The 17,118-nt window shown below is 41.5% G+C and overlaps 1 protein-coding gene across 3 annotated transcripts in view; it reads right to left on the bottom strand.

The window, feature by feature from the left end:
- Window positions 1-17,118, bottom strand: part of ARSB (arylsulfatase B) — a 194,663-nt gene that overhangs the window by 110,450 nt on the left and 67,095 nt on the right. The gene's annotated exons all lie outside the window — the stretch shown is intronic.

Raw genomic sequence — 17,118 nt, 5'->3', positions numbered from 1 at the left:
GCCTTGGCCTCCATGGTACCACTGAAGTTCACATAAAAGGTGGGAGTTCCTGATTCAATCCTATCACTCTGGGATCTGTAGAATACTTAACTTCATGCAAAATAGTCATGGTATTTACACTAGTGTATATCGAAACTGATGGAACACTAGGTAAATGAGAAGGGAGTTTTTAACCCTAAGGTTTGTAAGCTAGTGATGCTAGGATTGGGAAATTGGTGTTCATCAGGTACCTTTCAAGTGTGGGAGGATAGAAAAGGCATGGATCAAAATTTTAAATGTTTTATCTGTAGTATTAGTTTGTGACCATTTTATGAACTCTAAGCCACCTTAGGGGGGAAAATTGGGTTGGTTTTATTTAAAAGTAACATTGCTAAGTCCAATCAGTGTTATCTTGGGTCAAGCCACTTTATCCATTCCCACAAGGCTACTGAGCAGAGTCATGTAGCTGGTGTCAATACAAGTTCAATTGGTTTCCGAAAAAAAAAAAAGGAAAAAAATTAGATGACTCCAACTAGTAAAGGAAGCTATGAAACATTTTTTGGGGGGGAAATCATTTTTCAGCAATGTTTTTGGCAAGGGGAAAACCTAATTATAAAATCTTTGCCAGGGACTTCCGGGGAAGATGGCGGAAGAGTAAGACGCGGAGATCACCTGCCTCCCCACAGATACACCAGAAATACAGCTGCACGTGGAACAACTCCTACAAAACACGTACTGAATGCTGGCAGAAGACCTCAGACCTCCCAAAAGGCAAAAAACTCCCCACGTACCTGGGTAGGGCAAAGGGGAGAGATTCCCGCACAGAGGATCGGTGCTGACCGGCACTCACCAGCCCGAGAGGCTTGTCTGCTCGCCCGCCGGGGCGGGCGGCGCTGGAAGCTGAGGCTCGGGCTTCGGTCAGAGCGCAGGGAGAGGACTGGGGCTGGCGGCGAGAACTCAGCCTGAAGGGGGCTAATGCGCCACAGCTAGCCGGGAGGGAGTCCGGGAAAACTCTGGAGCTGCCGAAGAGGCAAGAGACTTTTTCTTCCCTCTTGGTTTCCTGGTGCGCAAGGAGAGGGGGTTAAGAGTGCTGCTTAAAGGAGCTCCACAGACGGGCGCGAGCCGCGGCTGAAAGCGCGGAGCCCAGAGACAGGCGTGGGACGCTGGGGCTGCTGCTGCCACCGCCAAGAGGCCTGTGTGCGAGTGCAGGTCACTGTCCGCGCCGCCCTTCTGGGAGCCTGTGCAGCCCGTCACTGCTGGGGTCCCGGGATCCAAGGAAGGCTTCCCTGGGAGAACGCACGGCGCGCCTCGGGCTACTGCAACGTCACGCCGGCCTCTGCCGCTGCAGGCTCGCCCCGCACTCCGTGCCCCTCCCTCGCCCCCCGGCCTGACTGAGCCAGAGTCCCCGGAGTGGCTGCTCCTTTAACCCTGTCCTGTCTGAGCGAAGAACAGACGCCCTCCAGTGACCTACACGCAGAGGCGGGGCCAAATCCAAAGCTGAGACCTGGGAGCTGTGAGAACAAAGAAGAGAAAGGGAAATCTCTCCCAGCAGCCTCAGAAGCAGCAGATTAAAGCTCCACAATCAACTTGATGTACCCTGCATCTGTGGAATACATGAATACACAACAAATCATCCCAAATTGAGGAGCCAGGAGTCAGTGCTGTGCCTCTGAGGTGGGAGAGCCAACTTCAGGACACTGGTCCACAAGAGACCTCCCAGCTCCACATAATATCAAACGGCAAAAATCTTCCAGAGATCTCCATCTCAACACCAACACCCAGCTTCACTCAACGACCAGCAAGCTACAGTGCTGGACACCCTATGCCAAACAACTAGCAAGACAGGAACACAACGCCACCCATTAGCAGAGAGGCTGCCTAAAATCATAAAAAGTCCGCAGACACCCCAAAACACACCACCAGACGTGGACCTGCCCACCAGAAAGACAAGATCCAGCCTCACCCACCAGAACACAGGCACTAGTCCCCTCCACCAGAAAGCCTACACAACCCACTAAACCAACCTTAGCCACTGGGGACAGACACCAAAAACAACGGGAACTACGAACCTGCAGGCTGCAAAAAGGAGACCCCAAACACAGTAAGATAAGCAAAATGAGAAGACAGAAAAACACACAGCAGGAGAAGGAGCAAGATAAAAACCCACCAGACCTAACAAATGAAGAGGTAATAGGCAGTCTACCTGAAAAAGAATTCAGAATAATGATGGTAAAGATGATCCAAGATTCTATTTCCCAGATCCAAAATCTTGGAAATAGAATAGACAAAATGCAAGAAACAGTTAACAAGGACCTAGAAGAACTAAAGATGAATCAAGCATCGATTAAAAACACAATAAATGAAATGAAAAATACTCTAGATGGGATCAATAGCAGAATAACTGAGGCAGGAGAACGGATAAGTGAGGTGGAAGATAAAATAGTGGAAATAACTGATGCAGAGCAAAATAAAGAAAAAAGAATGAAAAGAACAGAGGACAGTCTCAGAGACCTCTGGGACAACATTAAATGCACCAACATTCGAATTATAGGGGTTCCAGAAGAAGAAGAGAAAAAGAAAGGGACAGAGAAAATATTTGAAGAGATTATAGTTGAAAACTTCCCTAATATGGGAAAGGAAATAGTTAATCAAGTCCAGGAGGCACAGAGAGTCCCATACAGAATAAATCCAAGGAGAAATACGCCAAGACACATATTAATCAAACTGTCAAAAATTAAACACAAAGAAATCATATTAAAAGCAGCAAGGGAAAAAAAACAAATAACACACAAGGGAATCCCCATCAGGTTAACAGCTGATCTCTCAGCAGAAGCTCTACAAGCCAGAAGGTAGTGGCAGGACATAATTAAAGTGATGAAGGAGAAAAACCTGCAACCAAGATTACTCTACCCAGCAAGGATCTCATTCAGATTTGATGGAGAAATTAAAACATTTACAGACAAGCAAAAGCTGAGAGAGTTCAGCACCACCAAACCAGCTTTACAACAAATGCTAAAGGAACTTCTCTAGGCAAGAAACACAGCAGAAGGAATATACCTACAATAACGAACCCAAAGCAATTAAGGAAATGGAAATAGGAACATACATATCAATAATTACCTTAAATGTAAATGGACTAAATGCTCCCACCAAAAGACACAGATTGGCTGAATGGATACAAAAACAAGACCCCTACATATGCTGCCTACAAGAGACGCACTTCAGACCTAGAGACACATACAGACTGAAAGTAAGGGGATGGAAAAAGATATTCCATGCAAATGGAAACCAAAAGAAAGCTGGAGTAGCAATTCTCATATCAGACAAAACAGACTTAAAAATAAAGACTACTAGAAGAGACAAAGAAGGACACTACCTAATGATCAAGGGATCGATCCAAGAAGAAGATATAACAATTGTAAATATTTATGCACCCAACATAGGAGCACCTCAATACATAAGGCAAATACTAACAGCCATAAAAGGGGAAATCGACAGTAACACAATCATAGTAGGGGACTTTAACACCCCACTTTCACCAATGGACAGATCATCCAAAATGAAAATAAATAAGGAAACACAAGCTTTAAATGATACATTAAACAAGATGGACTTAATTGATATTTATAGGACATTCCACCCAAAAACAACAGAATACACATTTTTCTCAAGTGCTCATGGAACATTCTCCAGGATAGATCATATCTTGGGTCACAAGTCAAGCCTTGGTAAATTTAAGAAAATTGAAATTGTATCAAGTATCTTTTCTGACCACAATGCTATGAGACTAGACATCAATTACAGGAAAAGAGCTGTAAAAAATACAAACATATGGAGGCTAAACAATACACTACTTAATAACGAAGGGATCACTGAAGAAATCAAACAGGAAATCAAAAAATCCCTACAAACAAATGACAACGGAGACACAACGACCCAAAACCTATGGGATGTAGCAAAAGCAGTTCTAAGAGGGAAGTTTATAGCAATACAATCCTACCTTAAGAAACAGGAGGGGCTTCCCTGGTGGCGCAGTGGTTGAGAGTCCGCCTGCCGATGCAGGGGACACGGGTTCGTGCCCCTATCTCGGAGGATCCCACATGCCGCGCAGCGGCTGGGCCCGCGAGCCATGGCCGCGGAGCCTGTGTGTCCGGAGCCTGTGCTCCGCAACGGGAGAGGCCACAGCAGTGAGAGGCCCGCGTACAGCAAAAAAAAAAAAAAAAAAAAAAAAAAGAAACAGGAAACATCTCGAATAAACAACCTAACCTTGCACCTAAAGCAATTAGAGAAAGAAGAACAAAAACATCCCAAAGTTAGCAGAAGGAAAGAAATCATAAAAATCAGATCAGAAATAAATGAAAAAGAAATGAAGGAAACGATAGCAAAGATCGATAAAACTAAAAGCTGGTTCTTTGAGAAGATAAACAAAATTGATAAACCATTAGCCAGACTCATCAAGAAAAAAAGGGAGAAGACTCAAATCAACAGAATTAGAAATGAAAAAGGAGAAGTAACAACTGACACTGCAGAAATACAAAAGATCATGAGAGATTACTACAAGCAACTCTATGCCAATAAAAAGGTCAACCTGGAAGAAATGGACAAATTCTTAGAAATGCACAACCTGCCAAGACTGAATCAGAAAGAAATAGAAAATATGAACAGACCAATCACAAGCACTGAAATTGAAACTGTGATAAAAAATCTTCCAACAAACAAAAGCCCAGGACCAGATGGCTTCACAGGCGAATTCTATCAAGCATTTAGAGAAGAGCTAACACCTATCCTTCTCAAACTCTTCCAAAATATAGCAGAGGGAGGAACACTCCCAAACTCATTCTACGAGGCCACCATCACCTTGATATCAAAACCAGACAAGGATGTCACAAAGAAAACTACAGGCCAATATCACTGATGAACATAGATGCAAAAATCCTCAACAAAATACTAGCAAACAGAATCCAACAGCACATTAAAAGGATCATACACCATGATCAAGTGGGGTTTATTCCAGGAATGCAAGGATTCTTCAATATACGCAAATCAATCAACATGATACACCATATTAACAAACTGAAGGAGAAAAACCATATGATCATCTCAATAGATGCAGAGAAAGCTTTCGACAAAATTCAACACCCATTTATGATAAAAACCCTGCAGAAAGTAGGCATAGAGGGAACTTTCCTCAACATAATAAAGGCCATATATGACAAACCCACAGCCAGCATCGTCCTCAATGGTGAAAAACTGAAACCATTTCCACTAAGATCAGGAACAAGACAAGGTTGCCCACTCTCACCACTCTTATTCAACATTGTTTTGGAAGTTTTAGCCACAGCAATCAGAGAAGAAAAGGAAATAAAAGGAATCCAAATCGGAAAAGAAGAAGTAAAGCTGTCACTGTTTGCAGATGACATGATACTATACATAGAGAATCCTAAAGATGCTACCAGAAAACTAATAGAGCTAATCAATGAATTTGGTATAGTAGCAGGATACAAAATTAATGCACAGAAATCTCTGGCATTCCTATATACTAATGATGAAAAATCTGAAAGTGAAATCAAGGAAACACTCCCATTTACCACTGCAACAAAAAGAATAAAATATCTAGGAATAAACCTACCGAAGGAGACAAAAGACCTGTATGCAGAAAATTATAAGACACTGATGAAAGAAATTAAAGATGATACAAATAGATGGAGAGATGTACCATGTTCTTGGATTGGAAGAATCAACATGGTGAAAATGACTCTACTACCCAAAGCAATCTACAGATTCAATGCAATCCTTATCAAACTACCACTGGCATTTTTCACAGAACTAGAACAAAAAATTTCACAATTTGTATGGAAACACAAAAGACCCCGAATAGCCAAAGCAATCTTGAGAACGAAAAATGGAGCTGGAGGAATCAGGCTCCCTGACTTCAGACTATACTACAAAGCTACAGTAATTAAGACAGTATGGTACTGGCACAAAAACAGAAAGATAGATCAATGGAACAGGATAGAAAGCCCAGAGATAAACCCACGCACATATGGTCACCTTATCTTTGATAAAGGAGGCTGGAATGTACAGTGGAGAAAGGACAGTCTCTTCAATAAGTGGTGCTGGGAAAACTGGACAGGGACATGTAAAAGTATGAGATTAGATCACTCCCTAACACCATACACAAAAATAAGCTCAAAATGGATTAAAGACCTAAATGTAAGGCCAAACACTATCAAACTCTTAGAGGAAAACATAGGCAGAACACTCTATGACATAAATCACAGCAAGATCCTTTTGGACCCACCTCCTAGAGAAATGGAAATAAAGACAAAAATAAACACATGGGACCTACTGAAACTTCAAAGGTTTTGCACAGCAAAGGAAACCATAAAGAAGACCAAAGGACAACCCTCAGAATGGGAGAAAATATTTGCAAATGAAGCAACTGACAAAGGATTAATCTCCAAAATTTATAAGCAGCTCATGCAGCTCAATAACAAAAAAACAAACAACCCAATCCAAAAATGGGCAGAAGACCTAAATAGACATTTCTCCACAGAAGATATACAGACTGCCAACAAAACACATGAAAGGATGCTCAACATCTTTACTCATTAGAGAAATGCAAATCAAAACTACAATGAGATATCATCTCACACCAGTCAGAATGGCCATCATCAAAAAATCTAGAAACAAATGCTGGAGAGGGTGTGGAAAAAAGGGAACACTCTTGCACTGCTGGTGGGAATGTGAATTGGTACAGCCACTATGGAGAACAGTATGGAGGTTCCTTAAAAAACTACAAATAGAACTACCATATGACCCAGCAATCCCACTACTGGGCATATACCCTGAGAAAACCATAATTCAAAAAGAGTCATGTACCAAAATGTTCATAGCAGCCCTATTTACAATAGCCCAGAGATGGAAACAACCTAAGTGTCCATCAATGGATGAATGGATAAAGAAGATGTGGCACATATATACAATGGAATATTACTCAGCCATAAAAAGAAACGAAATTGAGCTATTTGTAATGAGGTGGATGGACCCAGAGTCTGTCACACAGAGTGAAGTAAGTCAGAAAGAGAAAGACAAATACTGTATGCTGACACATATATATGGAATTTAAGAAAAAAAAATGTCATGAAGAACATACGGGTAAGACAGGAATAAAGACACAGACCTACTAGAGAATGGACTTGAGGATATGGGGAGGGGGAAGGGTAAGCTGTGACAAAGCGCAAGAGCGGCATGGACATATATACACTACCAAACGTAAGGTAGATAGCTAGTGGGAATCAGCCGCATAGCAGAGGGAGATCAGCTCGGTGCTTTGTGACCGCCTGGAGGGGTGGGATAGGGAGGGTGGGAGGGAGACGCAAAAGGGAGGGGATATAGGAACATATGTATATGTATAACTGATTAAATTTGTTATAAAGCAGAAAAAATATATATATATACAACTTGTTAATCAACTATACTTCAATAAAAAATAAATTTAAAAAAAATCTTTGCCGTATAGAAAATAAATGTCAAAATAAAACAAATGTCATCTACAGATGGTAAATCTCACTTTATTATTCATTATTGAACAAAAATAGCTGTGAAAAAGTCATGAAAAACACTGGTTAGCCAAAGATCCAAGCAAACACATTAAGTATGTGACAGTGAAGCCTCATTCGCATCCAGCTGATAAAAATTAAGATGGAACCATGACAACAGCATTAGTTATTAGGACTACTCCCCAAACAGGGTAATGTTGTGGCTTGGCTTTAGAAGGCTGCCCTGAACCATCAGTGTATATCTCCATCTTGCTGCCCCCATGGATCCTTCAACCCTGGTTTACCCAAGACAGCTCCTCACTCTGACATGGGGATCCTGGAGAGAGAAGCAAGGAAGGCTCCAGCAGCCTTGCACCAGGGCCTGGACTTCCCTCTGAACAGGCCACCCATGGGAGTGTGACAGATGAGCAGACAACAGGATTTCAGAGACCAAGAAGACTCTTTGTCCAATAAAGGACCTGTTACTCATGGTTGATTCTTTTAGACTAATTTTTTACTTAATGCAAATTGGAGAGTTAATGAATGTCTTAGTAGTCATCTAAAGGATTAGGTAAATTCAATCTTCTCCTAATGAAAGATTCTAGAGAACATATCTACCCAGACATTCAATTTACAGTCTGATGTTCTTCTCTTTCCCTCTTGCTCTACATATAACACATTCACTTCTGCCAAGTTGATCATGAAAATGGATTTCCAATCCACCTCCCCATTCTCCAGCCCCGTTGCCTTGGGTCCAGCCCTGGTCTCACCTGGACTCCTGGGGTAACATACAGAATGTTTCACATTGCTATCAGAGGCATCTTTGTGAAGCCCAAGCCAATCAGGCCACAAGCGTGTTTAAAGACCTCTAACTGCTTTCCAATCAGGAAAAAGTTCAAACTTCAGTCCAACACATGGAATCCTTCATATGTGGCTCCAAACTACTTCTGGGGCATCAGCTCCTGCCCTTCCCCAGAAAGCATGCACTGTGCTTCAGTCACAGAGAACTTACTTCTTGTTGTTAGAATACAACATGCTGGGTTTCCCTGGTGGCGCAGTGGTTCAGAGTCTGCCTGCCGATGCAGGGGACGCGGGTTCATGCCCCGGTCCGGGAAGATCCCACATGCCGCAGAGCGGCTGGGCCTGTAAGCCATGGCCGCTGAACCTGCGTGTCTGGAGCCTGTGCTCCTCAACGGGAGAGGCCACAACAGTGAGAGGCCCGTGTACCGCAAAAAAAAAAAAAAGAAAAAAAAGAATACAACGTGCTGACATTGCCTGGGTACATGTTGGCTCCTTTGCCTAAAATTCCCTCCCCATCCTTCCTGCTTAACTTAAATGTCACATTGCTGTTTTTAACTTACTCCCCCCAGACAATCTCTGTCTCTTCACTGTCCTCTTGCACTTTATACTTTTCTATCACACTTATCTCTGTATGGTATTAATTAGTTATTCGTGGTTTGTCTTCCCTGAGGACTCTGGCTCTCCAGGACAAGAACAATGTCTCATTCTTCTTTGCATTCCCCAAGACCTAGCACAGGACCTGCCAAAGAGGAAGGCTGGAGATTTGAGGGTGGAGAGGGGGGAACAAACAAGTGAATGGAGAAAAGGCCACCAAAAATGGAGACTGAAGACACTAAAAATTAACTCTGATGACTGCATAGGGTTTTCTGAGCCTTCCTCCAGCCACCCCATGACCTTAACTTTCAGGAAGCTGTTCTGCACACAGATGCTGCTTATTTTGCAGGATATTGGCAAGAGGCACTCCTGGAACCCCATGAGGATTTAAACAAATCCAACCCACAAATACCAGAATTGTTTGTCCAATCTGGATCAGTTACCCAAAGTCAAAGGGGTTGTTGGAGAGCATTTGAGGAAGCACGGTCCTGGATGGGGAGAGAGTCCTCACTCACCCCTTTAACAAATCTTTCTGGATTTCATGGCCCATGGACCACTCTAGCTTTGGGGAAATGGCAGAAAATAAGACAGACAAGGTCCTTTCACATGGAGTGAGTAGAAAAAGAGGTAGGATCTCTCTACTCGTGGTAACTGGTGACTAGGCCTCTCAGAGAAGCTGTAACCAGCATGACGGGGTAGAGCCAACCACCATCAGAGAGAGGAGAACCCAGGCACGAGGTGCAGGAGGCTCAAGGGCCTGATTCAATTACACATTAGATGGCGGGTGTTCTGTGTCAAGCTTCTTAATTAAAGACTAAATTAACCGTACTCTTTTTTTTTTTTGCGGTACGCGGACCTCTCACTGTTGTGGCCTCTCCTGTTGCAGAGCACAGGCTCCAGACGCGCAGGCTCAGTGGCCACGGCTCACGGGCCCAGCCGCTCCGCGGCGTGTGGGATCTTCCCGGACCGGGGCACGAACCCGTGTCCCCTGCATCGGCAGGCGGACTCTCAACCACTGCGCCACCAGGGAAGCCCCTAACCGTACTCTTAAGAACCATTCTGAGCTTAAGGAAAACTTGAGCTGAACGATGACTAGCTATAAACAAAAAGCTGTCTGTTTTATGACTAATATTATTTTTTTCTTATCATTACTACAGTCACATTTCTAACTTTATTGAAGTGTACTCAAGGGATAGGAATTAAGTGCTGTGAGTTTGGGCAAATCACTCTCTCTCTGAGCCTAAGTTTCCCCATTTGAAAAATGAGGATAATAACAATACCCATCTTAACACAGAGCCTGGCACAGAAGTAGTGCTTAATAAATATTAGCAATTTTCAAAGATGCTAACCACCAGCAGCAGCATCATCAAAGTATGCAGAGCAGAACAGGCTCTTAGCTGGGTATTTATTAAATAGATGCTAGATTTAGGCTTTATAACCATACTCTGAAATGCCATGCTTTTGTAAGAAGGTATTTCAAGCATAGACCCTTCCAAGGAGCATTCTCTTCTCTGTATGTAGTTTCTTGAGCGCCATAAAAACACAATGCATTGTGAGGGGTTTTGTTACGATTCCTTTCTTTTTCCATGAATTTAAATAAAGCATATCAATTATCAAAGAAAGAGGTACAATGTCCATAGCCTGTCATTCAAATTAAATTTCAGAAACTGAATCTTTATTCAGATATTCATCTGAATATTTGTAGGGGTTTTAAATGGTTTGCAGCATTCAGGGCAGATCAGCGCTCTGACCCCCCAACTCCCAGTCAGACACAATCAGACTTTACATCTTGATTAAAAGAAACAGCAAGCGGAGTGTTCCTGCCGAGCTAGCATTAAGGGGGATTCTGGTGGAATGGAATTGGCAGCCAGACGTCAAATAACTGATGCAGCCACCAAAAGAGCTAAAGATAAAGAAAGATGGATGCAGGGGAGGGGCAAAATCAGGAATGAATGGGGGTTAAAAAGAAAAAAAAAATTACACAGGGCTGTAGTAAAAGATTTCCTCATTTTAACGGGACTAATATCATTGTTTATAGTGATGAGATACCAATGGGATTTTATCTTCTCCTTTAAAACTTACTAAGGATGAAAAGTCTCAAAAGTCTGTTCAAAGATTGAAAGCATTTGGTCTCAAAAAGTTAAAATGGAACTGGGAACTGGAAAACAGTGTCCTAATTTATTACATATTGGTAGGCAAATAACTGAACTTTTTTCTGAAGTTTAAATCATAGGTACTCACAGATCTTGGAGATCCTTAAATGAAAGTTGTAAGCACAAAATGTTATGAGTCACTCTCACTTAGATGGCAAGGGTAATGCTAGCTTTGATCTCCTCATTCTGGATCCCCTAACAAGTAGCACAGAAGCCCTTTGTTTGGAATATTTAGGGTCAAGAAAAGTACCAAATGTTTATTCAGTCCTTTCTTACAACTAAAGCTCTCCTTGCTTTTCCTGCAGTTCGATCTTGAAAGAATGCTTGTTTTTTTTTTCAGCTAATAAAGTTATGAATTTCAGGGCAAACTAAAATGCTTTGGCACCTTTATGGAGTATCATAGTTTACTCACAAATTACTTGGCTCCCCTTCCAGACTTGAAACCCCTTTAAGGTGGCCAGATAATTTTTTACTAGATAGCTATTTATCTGTCACTAATGCCAATCAAGAAGTGATAGATGAAAAAAGTATCACAGAAGTGCTTTAGAGCCTGGCAAGTTCAAAGACAGCAGGAGAGAAGTGAAAATATCATCAAGAGGTAGAAAAAAGTAAAACTGTGGTTGCAAAATAGTAAGTGGGCTACTTGTATGGCGAGAAAGATGGGAATTGAGGTCAATGTTTTTTTCGGAGAGAATATACTAGAGAAAGCTCACATATTCTATTTGGGCAAGCATCAACTACTTTAATTTGTCTTTATGTTTCCAAATCTACAACACAAGTTAAATGTTCTGAATTTACCCTTGAAGCAGAAACAACATTTTACTCGATCTCTACTTCATAAGTAGTAAGATTTGCTTTTACGGTTACTTGGAAAAAAGCAATAAACCAAACTGAGTGGATAGGCAGTTTTGTTTCCCCAAAGCTCTTCTCTGAAGTTTGCTAACTGCTAAAGGATCTCACTAGTATGTGATTGTCTAATTATGGCAGGAGAGACCAAGAAAAAGGTCATGAGAACATTGATTAGTACAATCTTCTTTGAAGAAAAACAGAAGAGTAAATCCTAAGAGATCTCATCACAAGGAAAAAGATATTTTCTTCTTTTTCTTTTATTTTGTACCTATACAAGATGATGGATGTTCACTAAACTTAATTGTGGTAATCATTTCATGATGTATGTAATTCAAATCATTATGCCATACACCTTATACAATGCTGTGTGTCAATTATATCTCAATAAAGCTGGAAGAAGAAGAAAAAAAAAAGAACAGAAGAGCGAAACATTTAATGGCAGAAACAAACCAAAAAACTTCAACACACTAAATAGTAAGAAGTTTATTAAAAGAATTTCAAATATTGAATGCATACTTAATAAAGGTATAAGAACAAGATTCCCTTCAGATCTGCAGATAACACCTGGTCCAAAGGCAGAGTGAAACAAACTCTGAGTTCTCAGACTCCTGGCCCTCCTGACCACGTGAGGTGGGCAGTACCCCTTCTGACCAGGATGAAGGGGTCAGTGAGAGGGAGGAGAAGTCCAGGTGACCCTGACCATCTCAAGGGCAGGGAAAGACAGTGCTAGCTGTTGGGAGTGAAGGCAGCTGGAGGAGAAGAGAATGTGTGGCAGGCAGCCTGGGTCCCTTGCCCAATGAGAGGCAAGTAGTTAAGTGGAGGCACTTAAGCGAGACCAAAGGACGCTGAGAGAGAGAGAGAGAGAGAGGTCCAGTACCTGGGAAACGCAACGTCTCCTGATCAGCCATGAACTAGGGTTAAAAAACAAGACCAAACAACCAAACAAATCAAAATAAATGCCCTGAGTGACCACAATAGGCATCACCAAGTCCCTGCAATCAGATCCTAACTCAGGGCCCATTTGGTTTCAGACACAATTCTAATAATACGTATGATGGCTGGCTTCCTAATTTCATAGCAGATTAGGTAGGTGCAGACTGCTGGAGTTGGTCTCCTAAGAATGAGGGAAGGAGCAGAAAATATATGCATTTTAAAAGAAAAAAATATGAATTTTAGTTTTAAAACTAAAAAAAGAATTTCCCTGTTTTTCTAGTGTTAAGTGATCCACACTGATGTATATTAAGGACACCACTGTATGAAGCATAACACAATAACGAAAAAATTAAAATGATAACCTTACATCATTAAGATGGTAAGAGGCTCGGTGTATAGTTAAGGACAGCTTAGACCTCGAAAAAGGTTTATAGCCCATATTCATGTCTCTGATCCCACCTAGATCAATATAATCCACCTCCACCTGGAGGTGACCACCTCCACCTGTCATTTTTAGGTCACAACTGCAGGCACACAGAAACTTTTACTGTCATGGCCTAGAGTTAAGCCTATACACGGAAAAGAGAGAAAATGATTCCAGGTCAGAGTTGGGACGCCAGCAGGACTGAGCTCAGCTGCAGGGGGGGGAGGGGGGAGCAAGTTACACTTTTTTGCACGTCTACTTTCGTGGATTGAAACCTGTGATTACCAGGCATATATGTGAGCATTATGGCTGGACACCCTGTGTTTGGTGGCTAGAAGAGTCGTGTTAAGTTACCCTGCAGGTGAGATAGAAGGTGTTTTTACTGTTGTGGTTATTTGGTTTTTATTGTGGATGTGGTAATATGTGACCTGCCTGCAGGCTCATTCACAGATTTTACCTTTTTATCTAATAGCACCTGTAATAACTGGGAAAGTTCTGAAATAGGGAAAAAAAGCTTCTATATCATGGTTCTCAAGCCTTTCAAGCCTAACACTCCCTTATTATAACAAATGTCTTGTCGTGCTCCTTTGACTCCCTGTAATGGAATTCATACACATTACACTTGCACACCTAAGTTTTAAAATAAGTTTAAATGTACTATAAAGGAAAAATGGCAACTGATAATAAAATAGCATGTATTTCATATGAAAACTGCAGGCACAGAATATATAGCAAAGTGGTTAGATAATTGCCTGGACTATATATGAATACAACTGGACTTAAAGGAGGCCACTCCACACTAGAAGTACAGAAGAATGAAAGACAGCAGGGATGAACACGAGAATAAAAATCAGAATTTATCTTCCAGAAAACAGAGAGAAGCCTAAACTTCCCAACTCATTCTACAAGGCCAGCATTACTCCGATTCCATAGCCAAAGACACTACACAAAAAGAAAACTACAATGAACAGAGGTGCAAAAATCCTCAATAAAATTTTAGTAAATCAAATCCAGCTTTGTATAAAAATGATAATACGTGATTGTGTTAGTTTTCTATAGCTGCCATAACAAATTACTACAAATTTAGCCACTTAACACAAGTTCATCATCTTACAGCTGTAAGTCTGAAGCAAGTCTCATTGGGCTACATCACGGTGTTGGGAGGCCGCATTCCCTTTCAGAGACAAGAGAGGAGGACCTCTTTTTAGCCATTTCCAGTTTCTAGAGGCTGCTAGAATTCCTTGGCTCAACACGCTCTTCCTCCATCCTCAAAGTCAGCAATGGCAGTTGAGTCTTTCTCACTTGGTATTACTTTGACCTCCTCTTTGTCCCTCTCTTCCACTTTTTAAAAAAAATTTATTTATTTATTTTTGGCTGTGTTGGGTCTTCGTTTCTGTGCGAGGGCTTTCTCTAGTTGTGGCGAGCGGGGGCCACTCTTCATCGTGGTGAGCGGGCCTCTCACTATCGCGGCCTCTCTTGTTGCGGAGCACAGGCTCCAGACACGCAGGCTCAGTAGTTGTGGCTCACGGACCCAGTTGCTCCGCGGCATGTGGGATCTTCCCAGACCAGGGCTCGAACCCGTGTCCCCTGCATTGGCAGGCAGATTCTCAACCACTGCGCCACCAAGGAAGCCCCAGATCTACTGTTTTTAAAAGAAGCCAAGTCAATTTGATGGATTGGTGAAAACAAGAACAAAGAATCTGCCATGTCCTGGAAGCTCCGGGTTTTGATAATTAGGGTGGTGTTGAGAATGCCCTGTCTAGAAGACTCACATCTGTTGTACTGAGGTATAACCTTGCCTGTGCTCTGAAATATACATGGAGTGGGCAGGCTTGGACTGTTTCCATGAAGCAGATCATATACATTTTAGTGACAACAGAAAGAGTTTTCCTGAATGTAGGGTTTCTTCCTTAACCCACCTCTCATCCAAAGGGCAAAAAATGTAGAATGGATGCTTAATTGCAGTGAGATTCCACCGGCTGACGAGAGCTGCACTTTACCCCACTGCTTATTCTGCCTTTGAAGTTATATTATCACTCTGTTTCATCTTACACCATTATGGGTCTTATCAATTTTAGTACATAAATGTATTACCAAACCTGTTGATTTTAAGAACATTTGCTTACCTCCAAGTCACAAAGATATTCTCTTATGTTTTTCTATAAAAGATTTATGGTTTTAGCATTTACATTTAGGTCTTTGGTCCATCTTTTTCTTCTCATACAGTTTTGTTTTGTTAAGATATAATTCACATCACCATCAAATTCATCCTTTGAAAGTGTACAATTCAGTGGTTTTTAGTACAATCATTATCATTATCTAATTTTTTTATCACCCCCACAAAAAAAATCCTGTATCCATTAGCATTTTCCCCTTCCTCCCAGGCCTTGGAAGCCACTAATCTACTTTCTGTCTCTATAGATTTGCCTATTCTGGACATTTCATGTAAAGGGAAAAATACAGTATATGGCCTTTTTATCTGGCTTCTTTCATTAGCATAATGTTTTCAAGGTTCACCAATATTGTAGAATGTGTCAGTACTTCATTCTTTTTATTGTGGTCCTTTATTTTCCCTGTATATTGCTGAAAATATATCACATCTTATCCATTCATAATTAATGGACATTGAGTGTTTCCACTTTTTTTGGCTGTTATGAATAATGCTGCTATGAGCATTCATGCACAAGCTTTTGTGTGGATATATGTTTTCATTTCTCTTGAATACACACCTAGGAGTGGGATTTCTGGGTTATGTGGTACCTTTATGTTTAACTTCTTGAGGGACTCCTAAACTATTTCCAAAGCAGCTGTGCCTGCTGATGCAGGGGACACGGGTTCGTGCTCCGGTCCGGGAAGATCCCACGTGCCGCAGAGCGGCTGGGCCCGTGAGCCATGGCTGCTGAGCCTGCACGTGTGCTCCACAACGGGAGAGGCCACAACAGTGAGAGGCCCACGTACCACAAAAATAAAGAGAAATCTTTGAAAAAAAAAAAAAAAGAAAGAAAAAAAACCAGTAGATCTTTTCTGGAATCAATGTGTCTCTCTTTCTCTTACAGACCCCTACTTTTTATACCTCAGTTTTTCATCAGGGCCTTTTGTGGTAAGCTGACCCTACAAAACATCTGCCTGGCATGTGAGATACAAAATTTTCTTTTGGAAAGCTTTTTGTATGTACCCAAAGAGACTGCTTCATTGTTTATTCCATTTTGGGCTTCCTGCAAGTTTAAATGTGGAATCAAGTGGAAAATGACTTCAAAATAGATAAGAGATTACATGAATCTTTCCATACTCCATGTAGTCATATGAAGATATATTAACCCTATCAGATATGAAATACTGTGCTAGTGATTTATTTTTTATTTTCTGATTTGTGTATGGTAAAATTCACTTGTTTTGGTGTGTAGTTCTATGAATTTTGACAAATGAAGTCATATATCTAGCACCACAATTAAATGTGAAAATAAATAAAGGGAAGACTCACTAAAATGGAGTTGAAGGCCAGAAGGGGAAGTTCTCACACAGTACCACTCAATGTCAATTTCAGGAAGAACTGTCAATTACAGACCCCAACAGAAGAATCACCAACAGGAAAGAATCATCAAATATGGGACCTCAACAGGAAAAGACATACATTGCATCTCTTACAAGAAATCGACCACCTCAGCAACTCAGCCAATGAAAAACCACATTCACCTTGAACTCTCACTTTTCTCCAATGGACTTTCATTCAAAACAACCCTTCCCAACTTCTTCCTTTTTCTCTATAATATCCCTCTCCTTTGTTGGACTTGCCTATTCTTTTGCTGTATCTTGCTTGTCTTGAATGTGCAATTCTTCACCATTC

This window comes from Mesoplodon mirus, assembly GCF_964341445.2.
Source record: "Mesoplodon mirus genome assembly, chromosome: 5".
In the NCBI taxonomy this organism is placed as follows: Eukaryota; Metazoa; Chordata; class Mammalia; order Artiodactyla; family Ziphiidae; genus Mesoplodon; species Mesoplodon mirus.
This window is presented reverse-complemented; position numbering and strand designations above follow the sequence as displayed.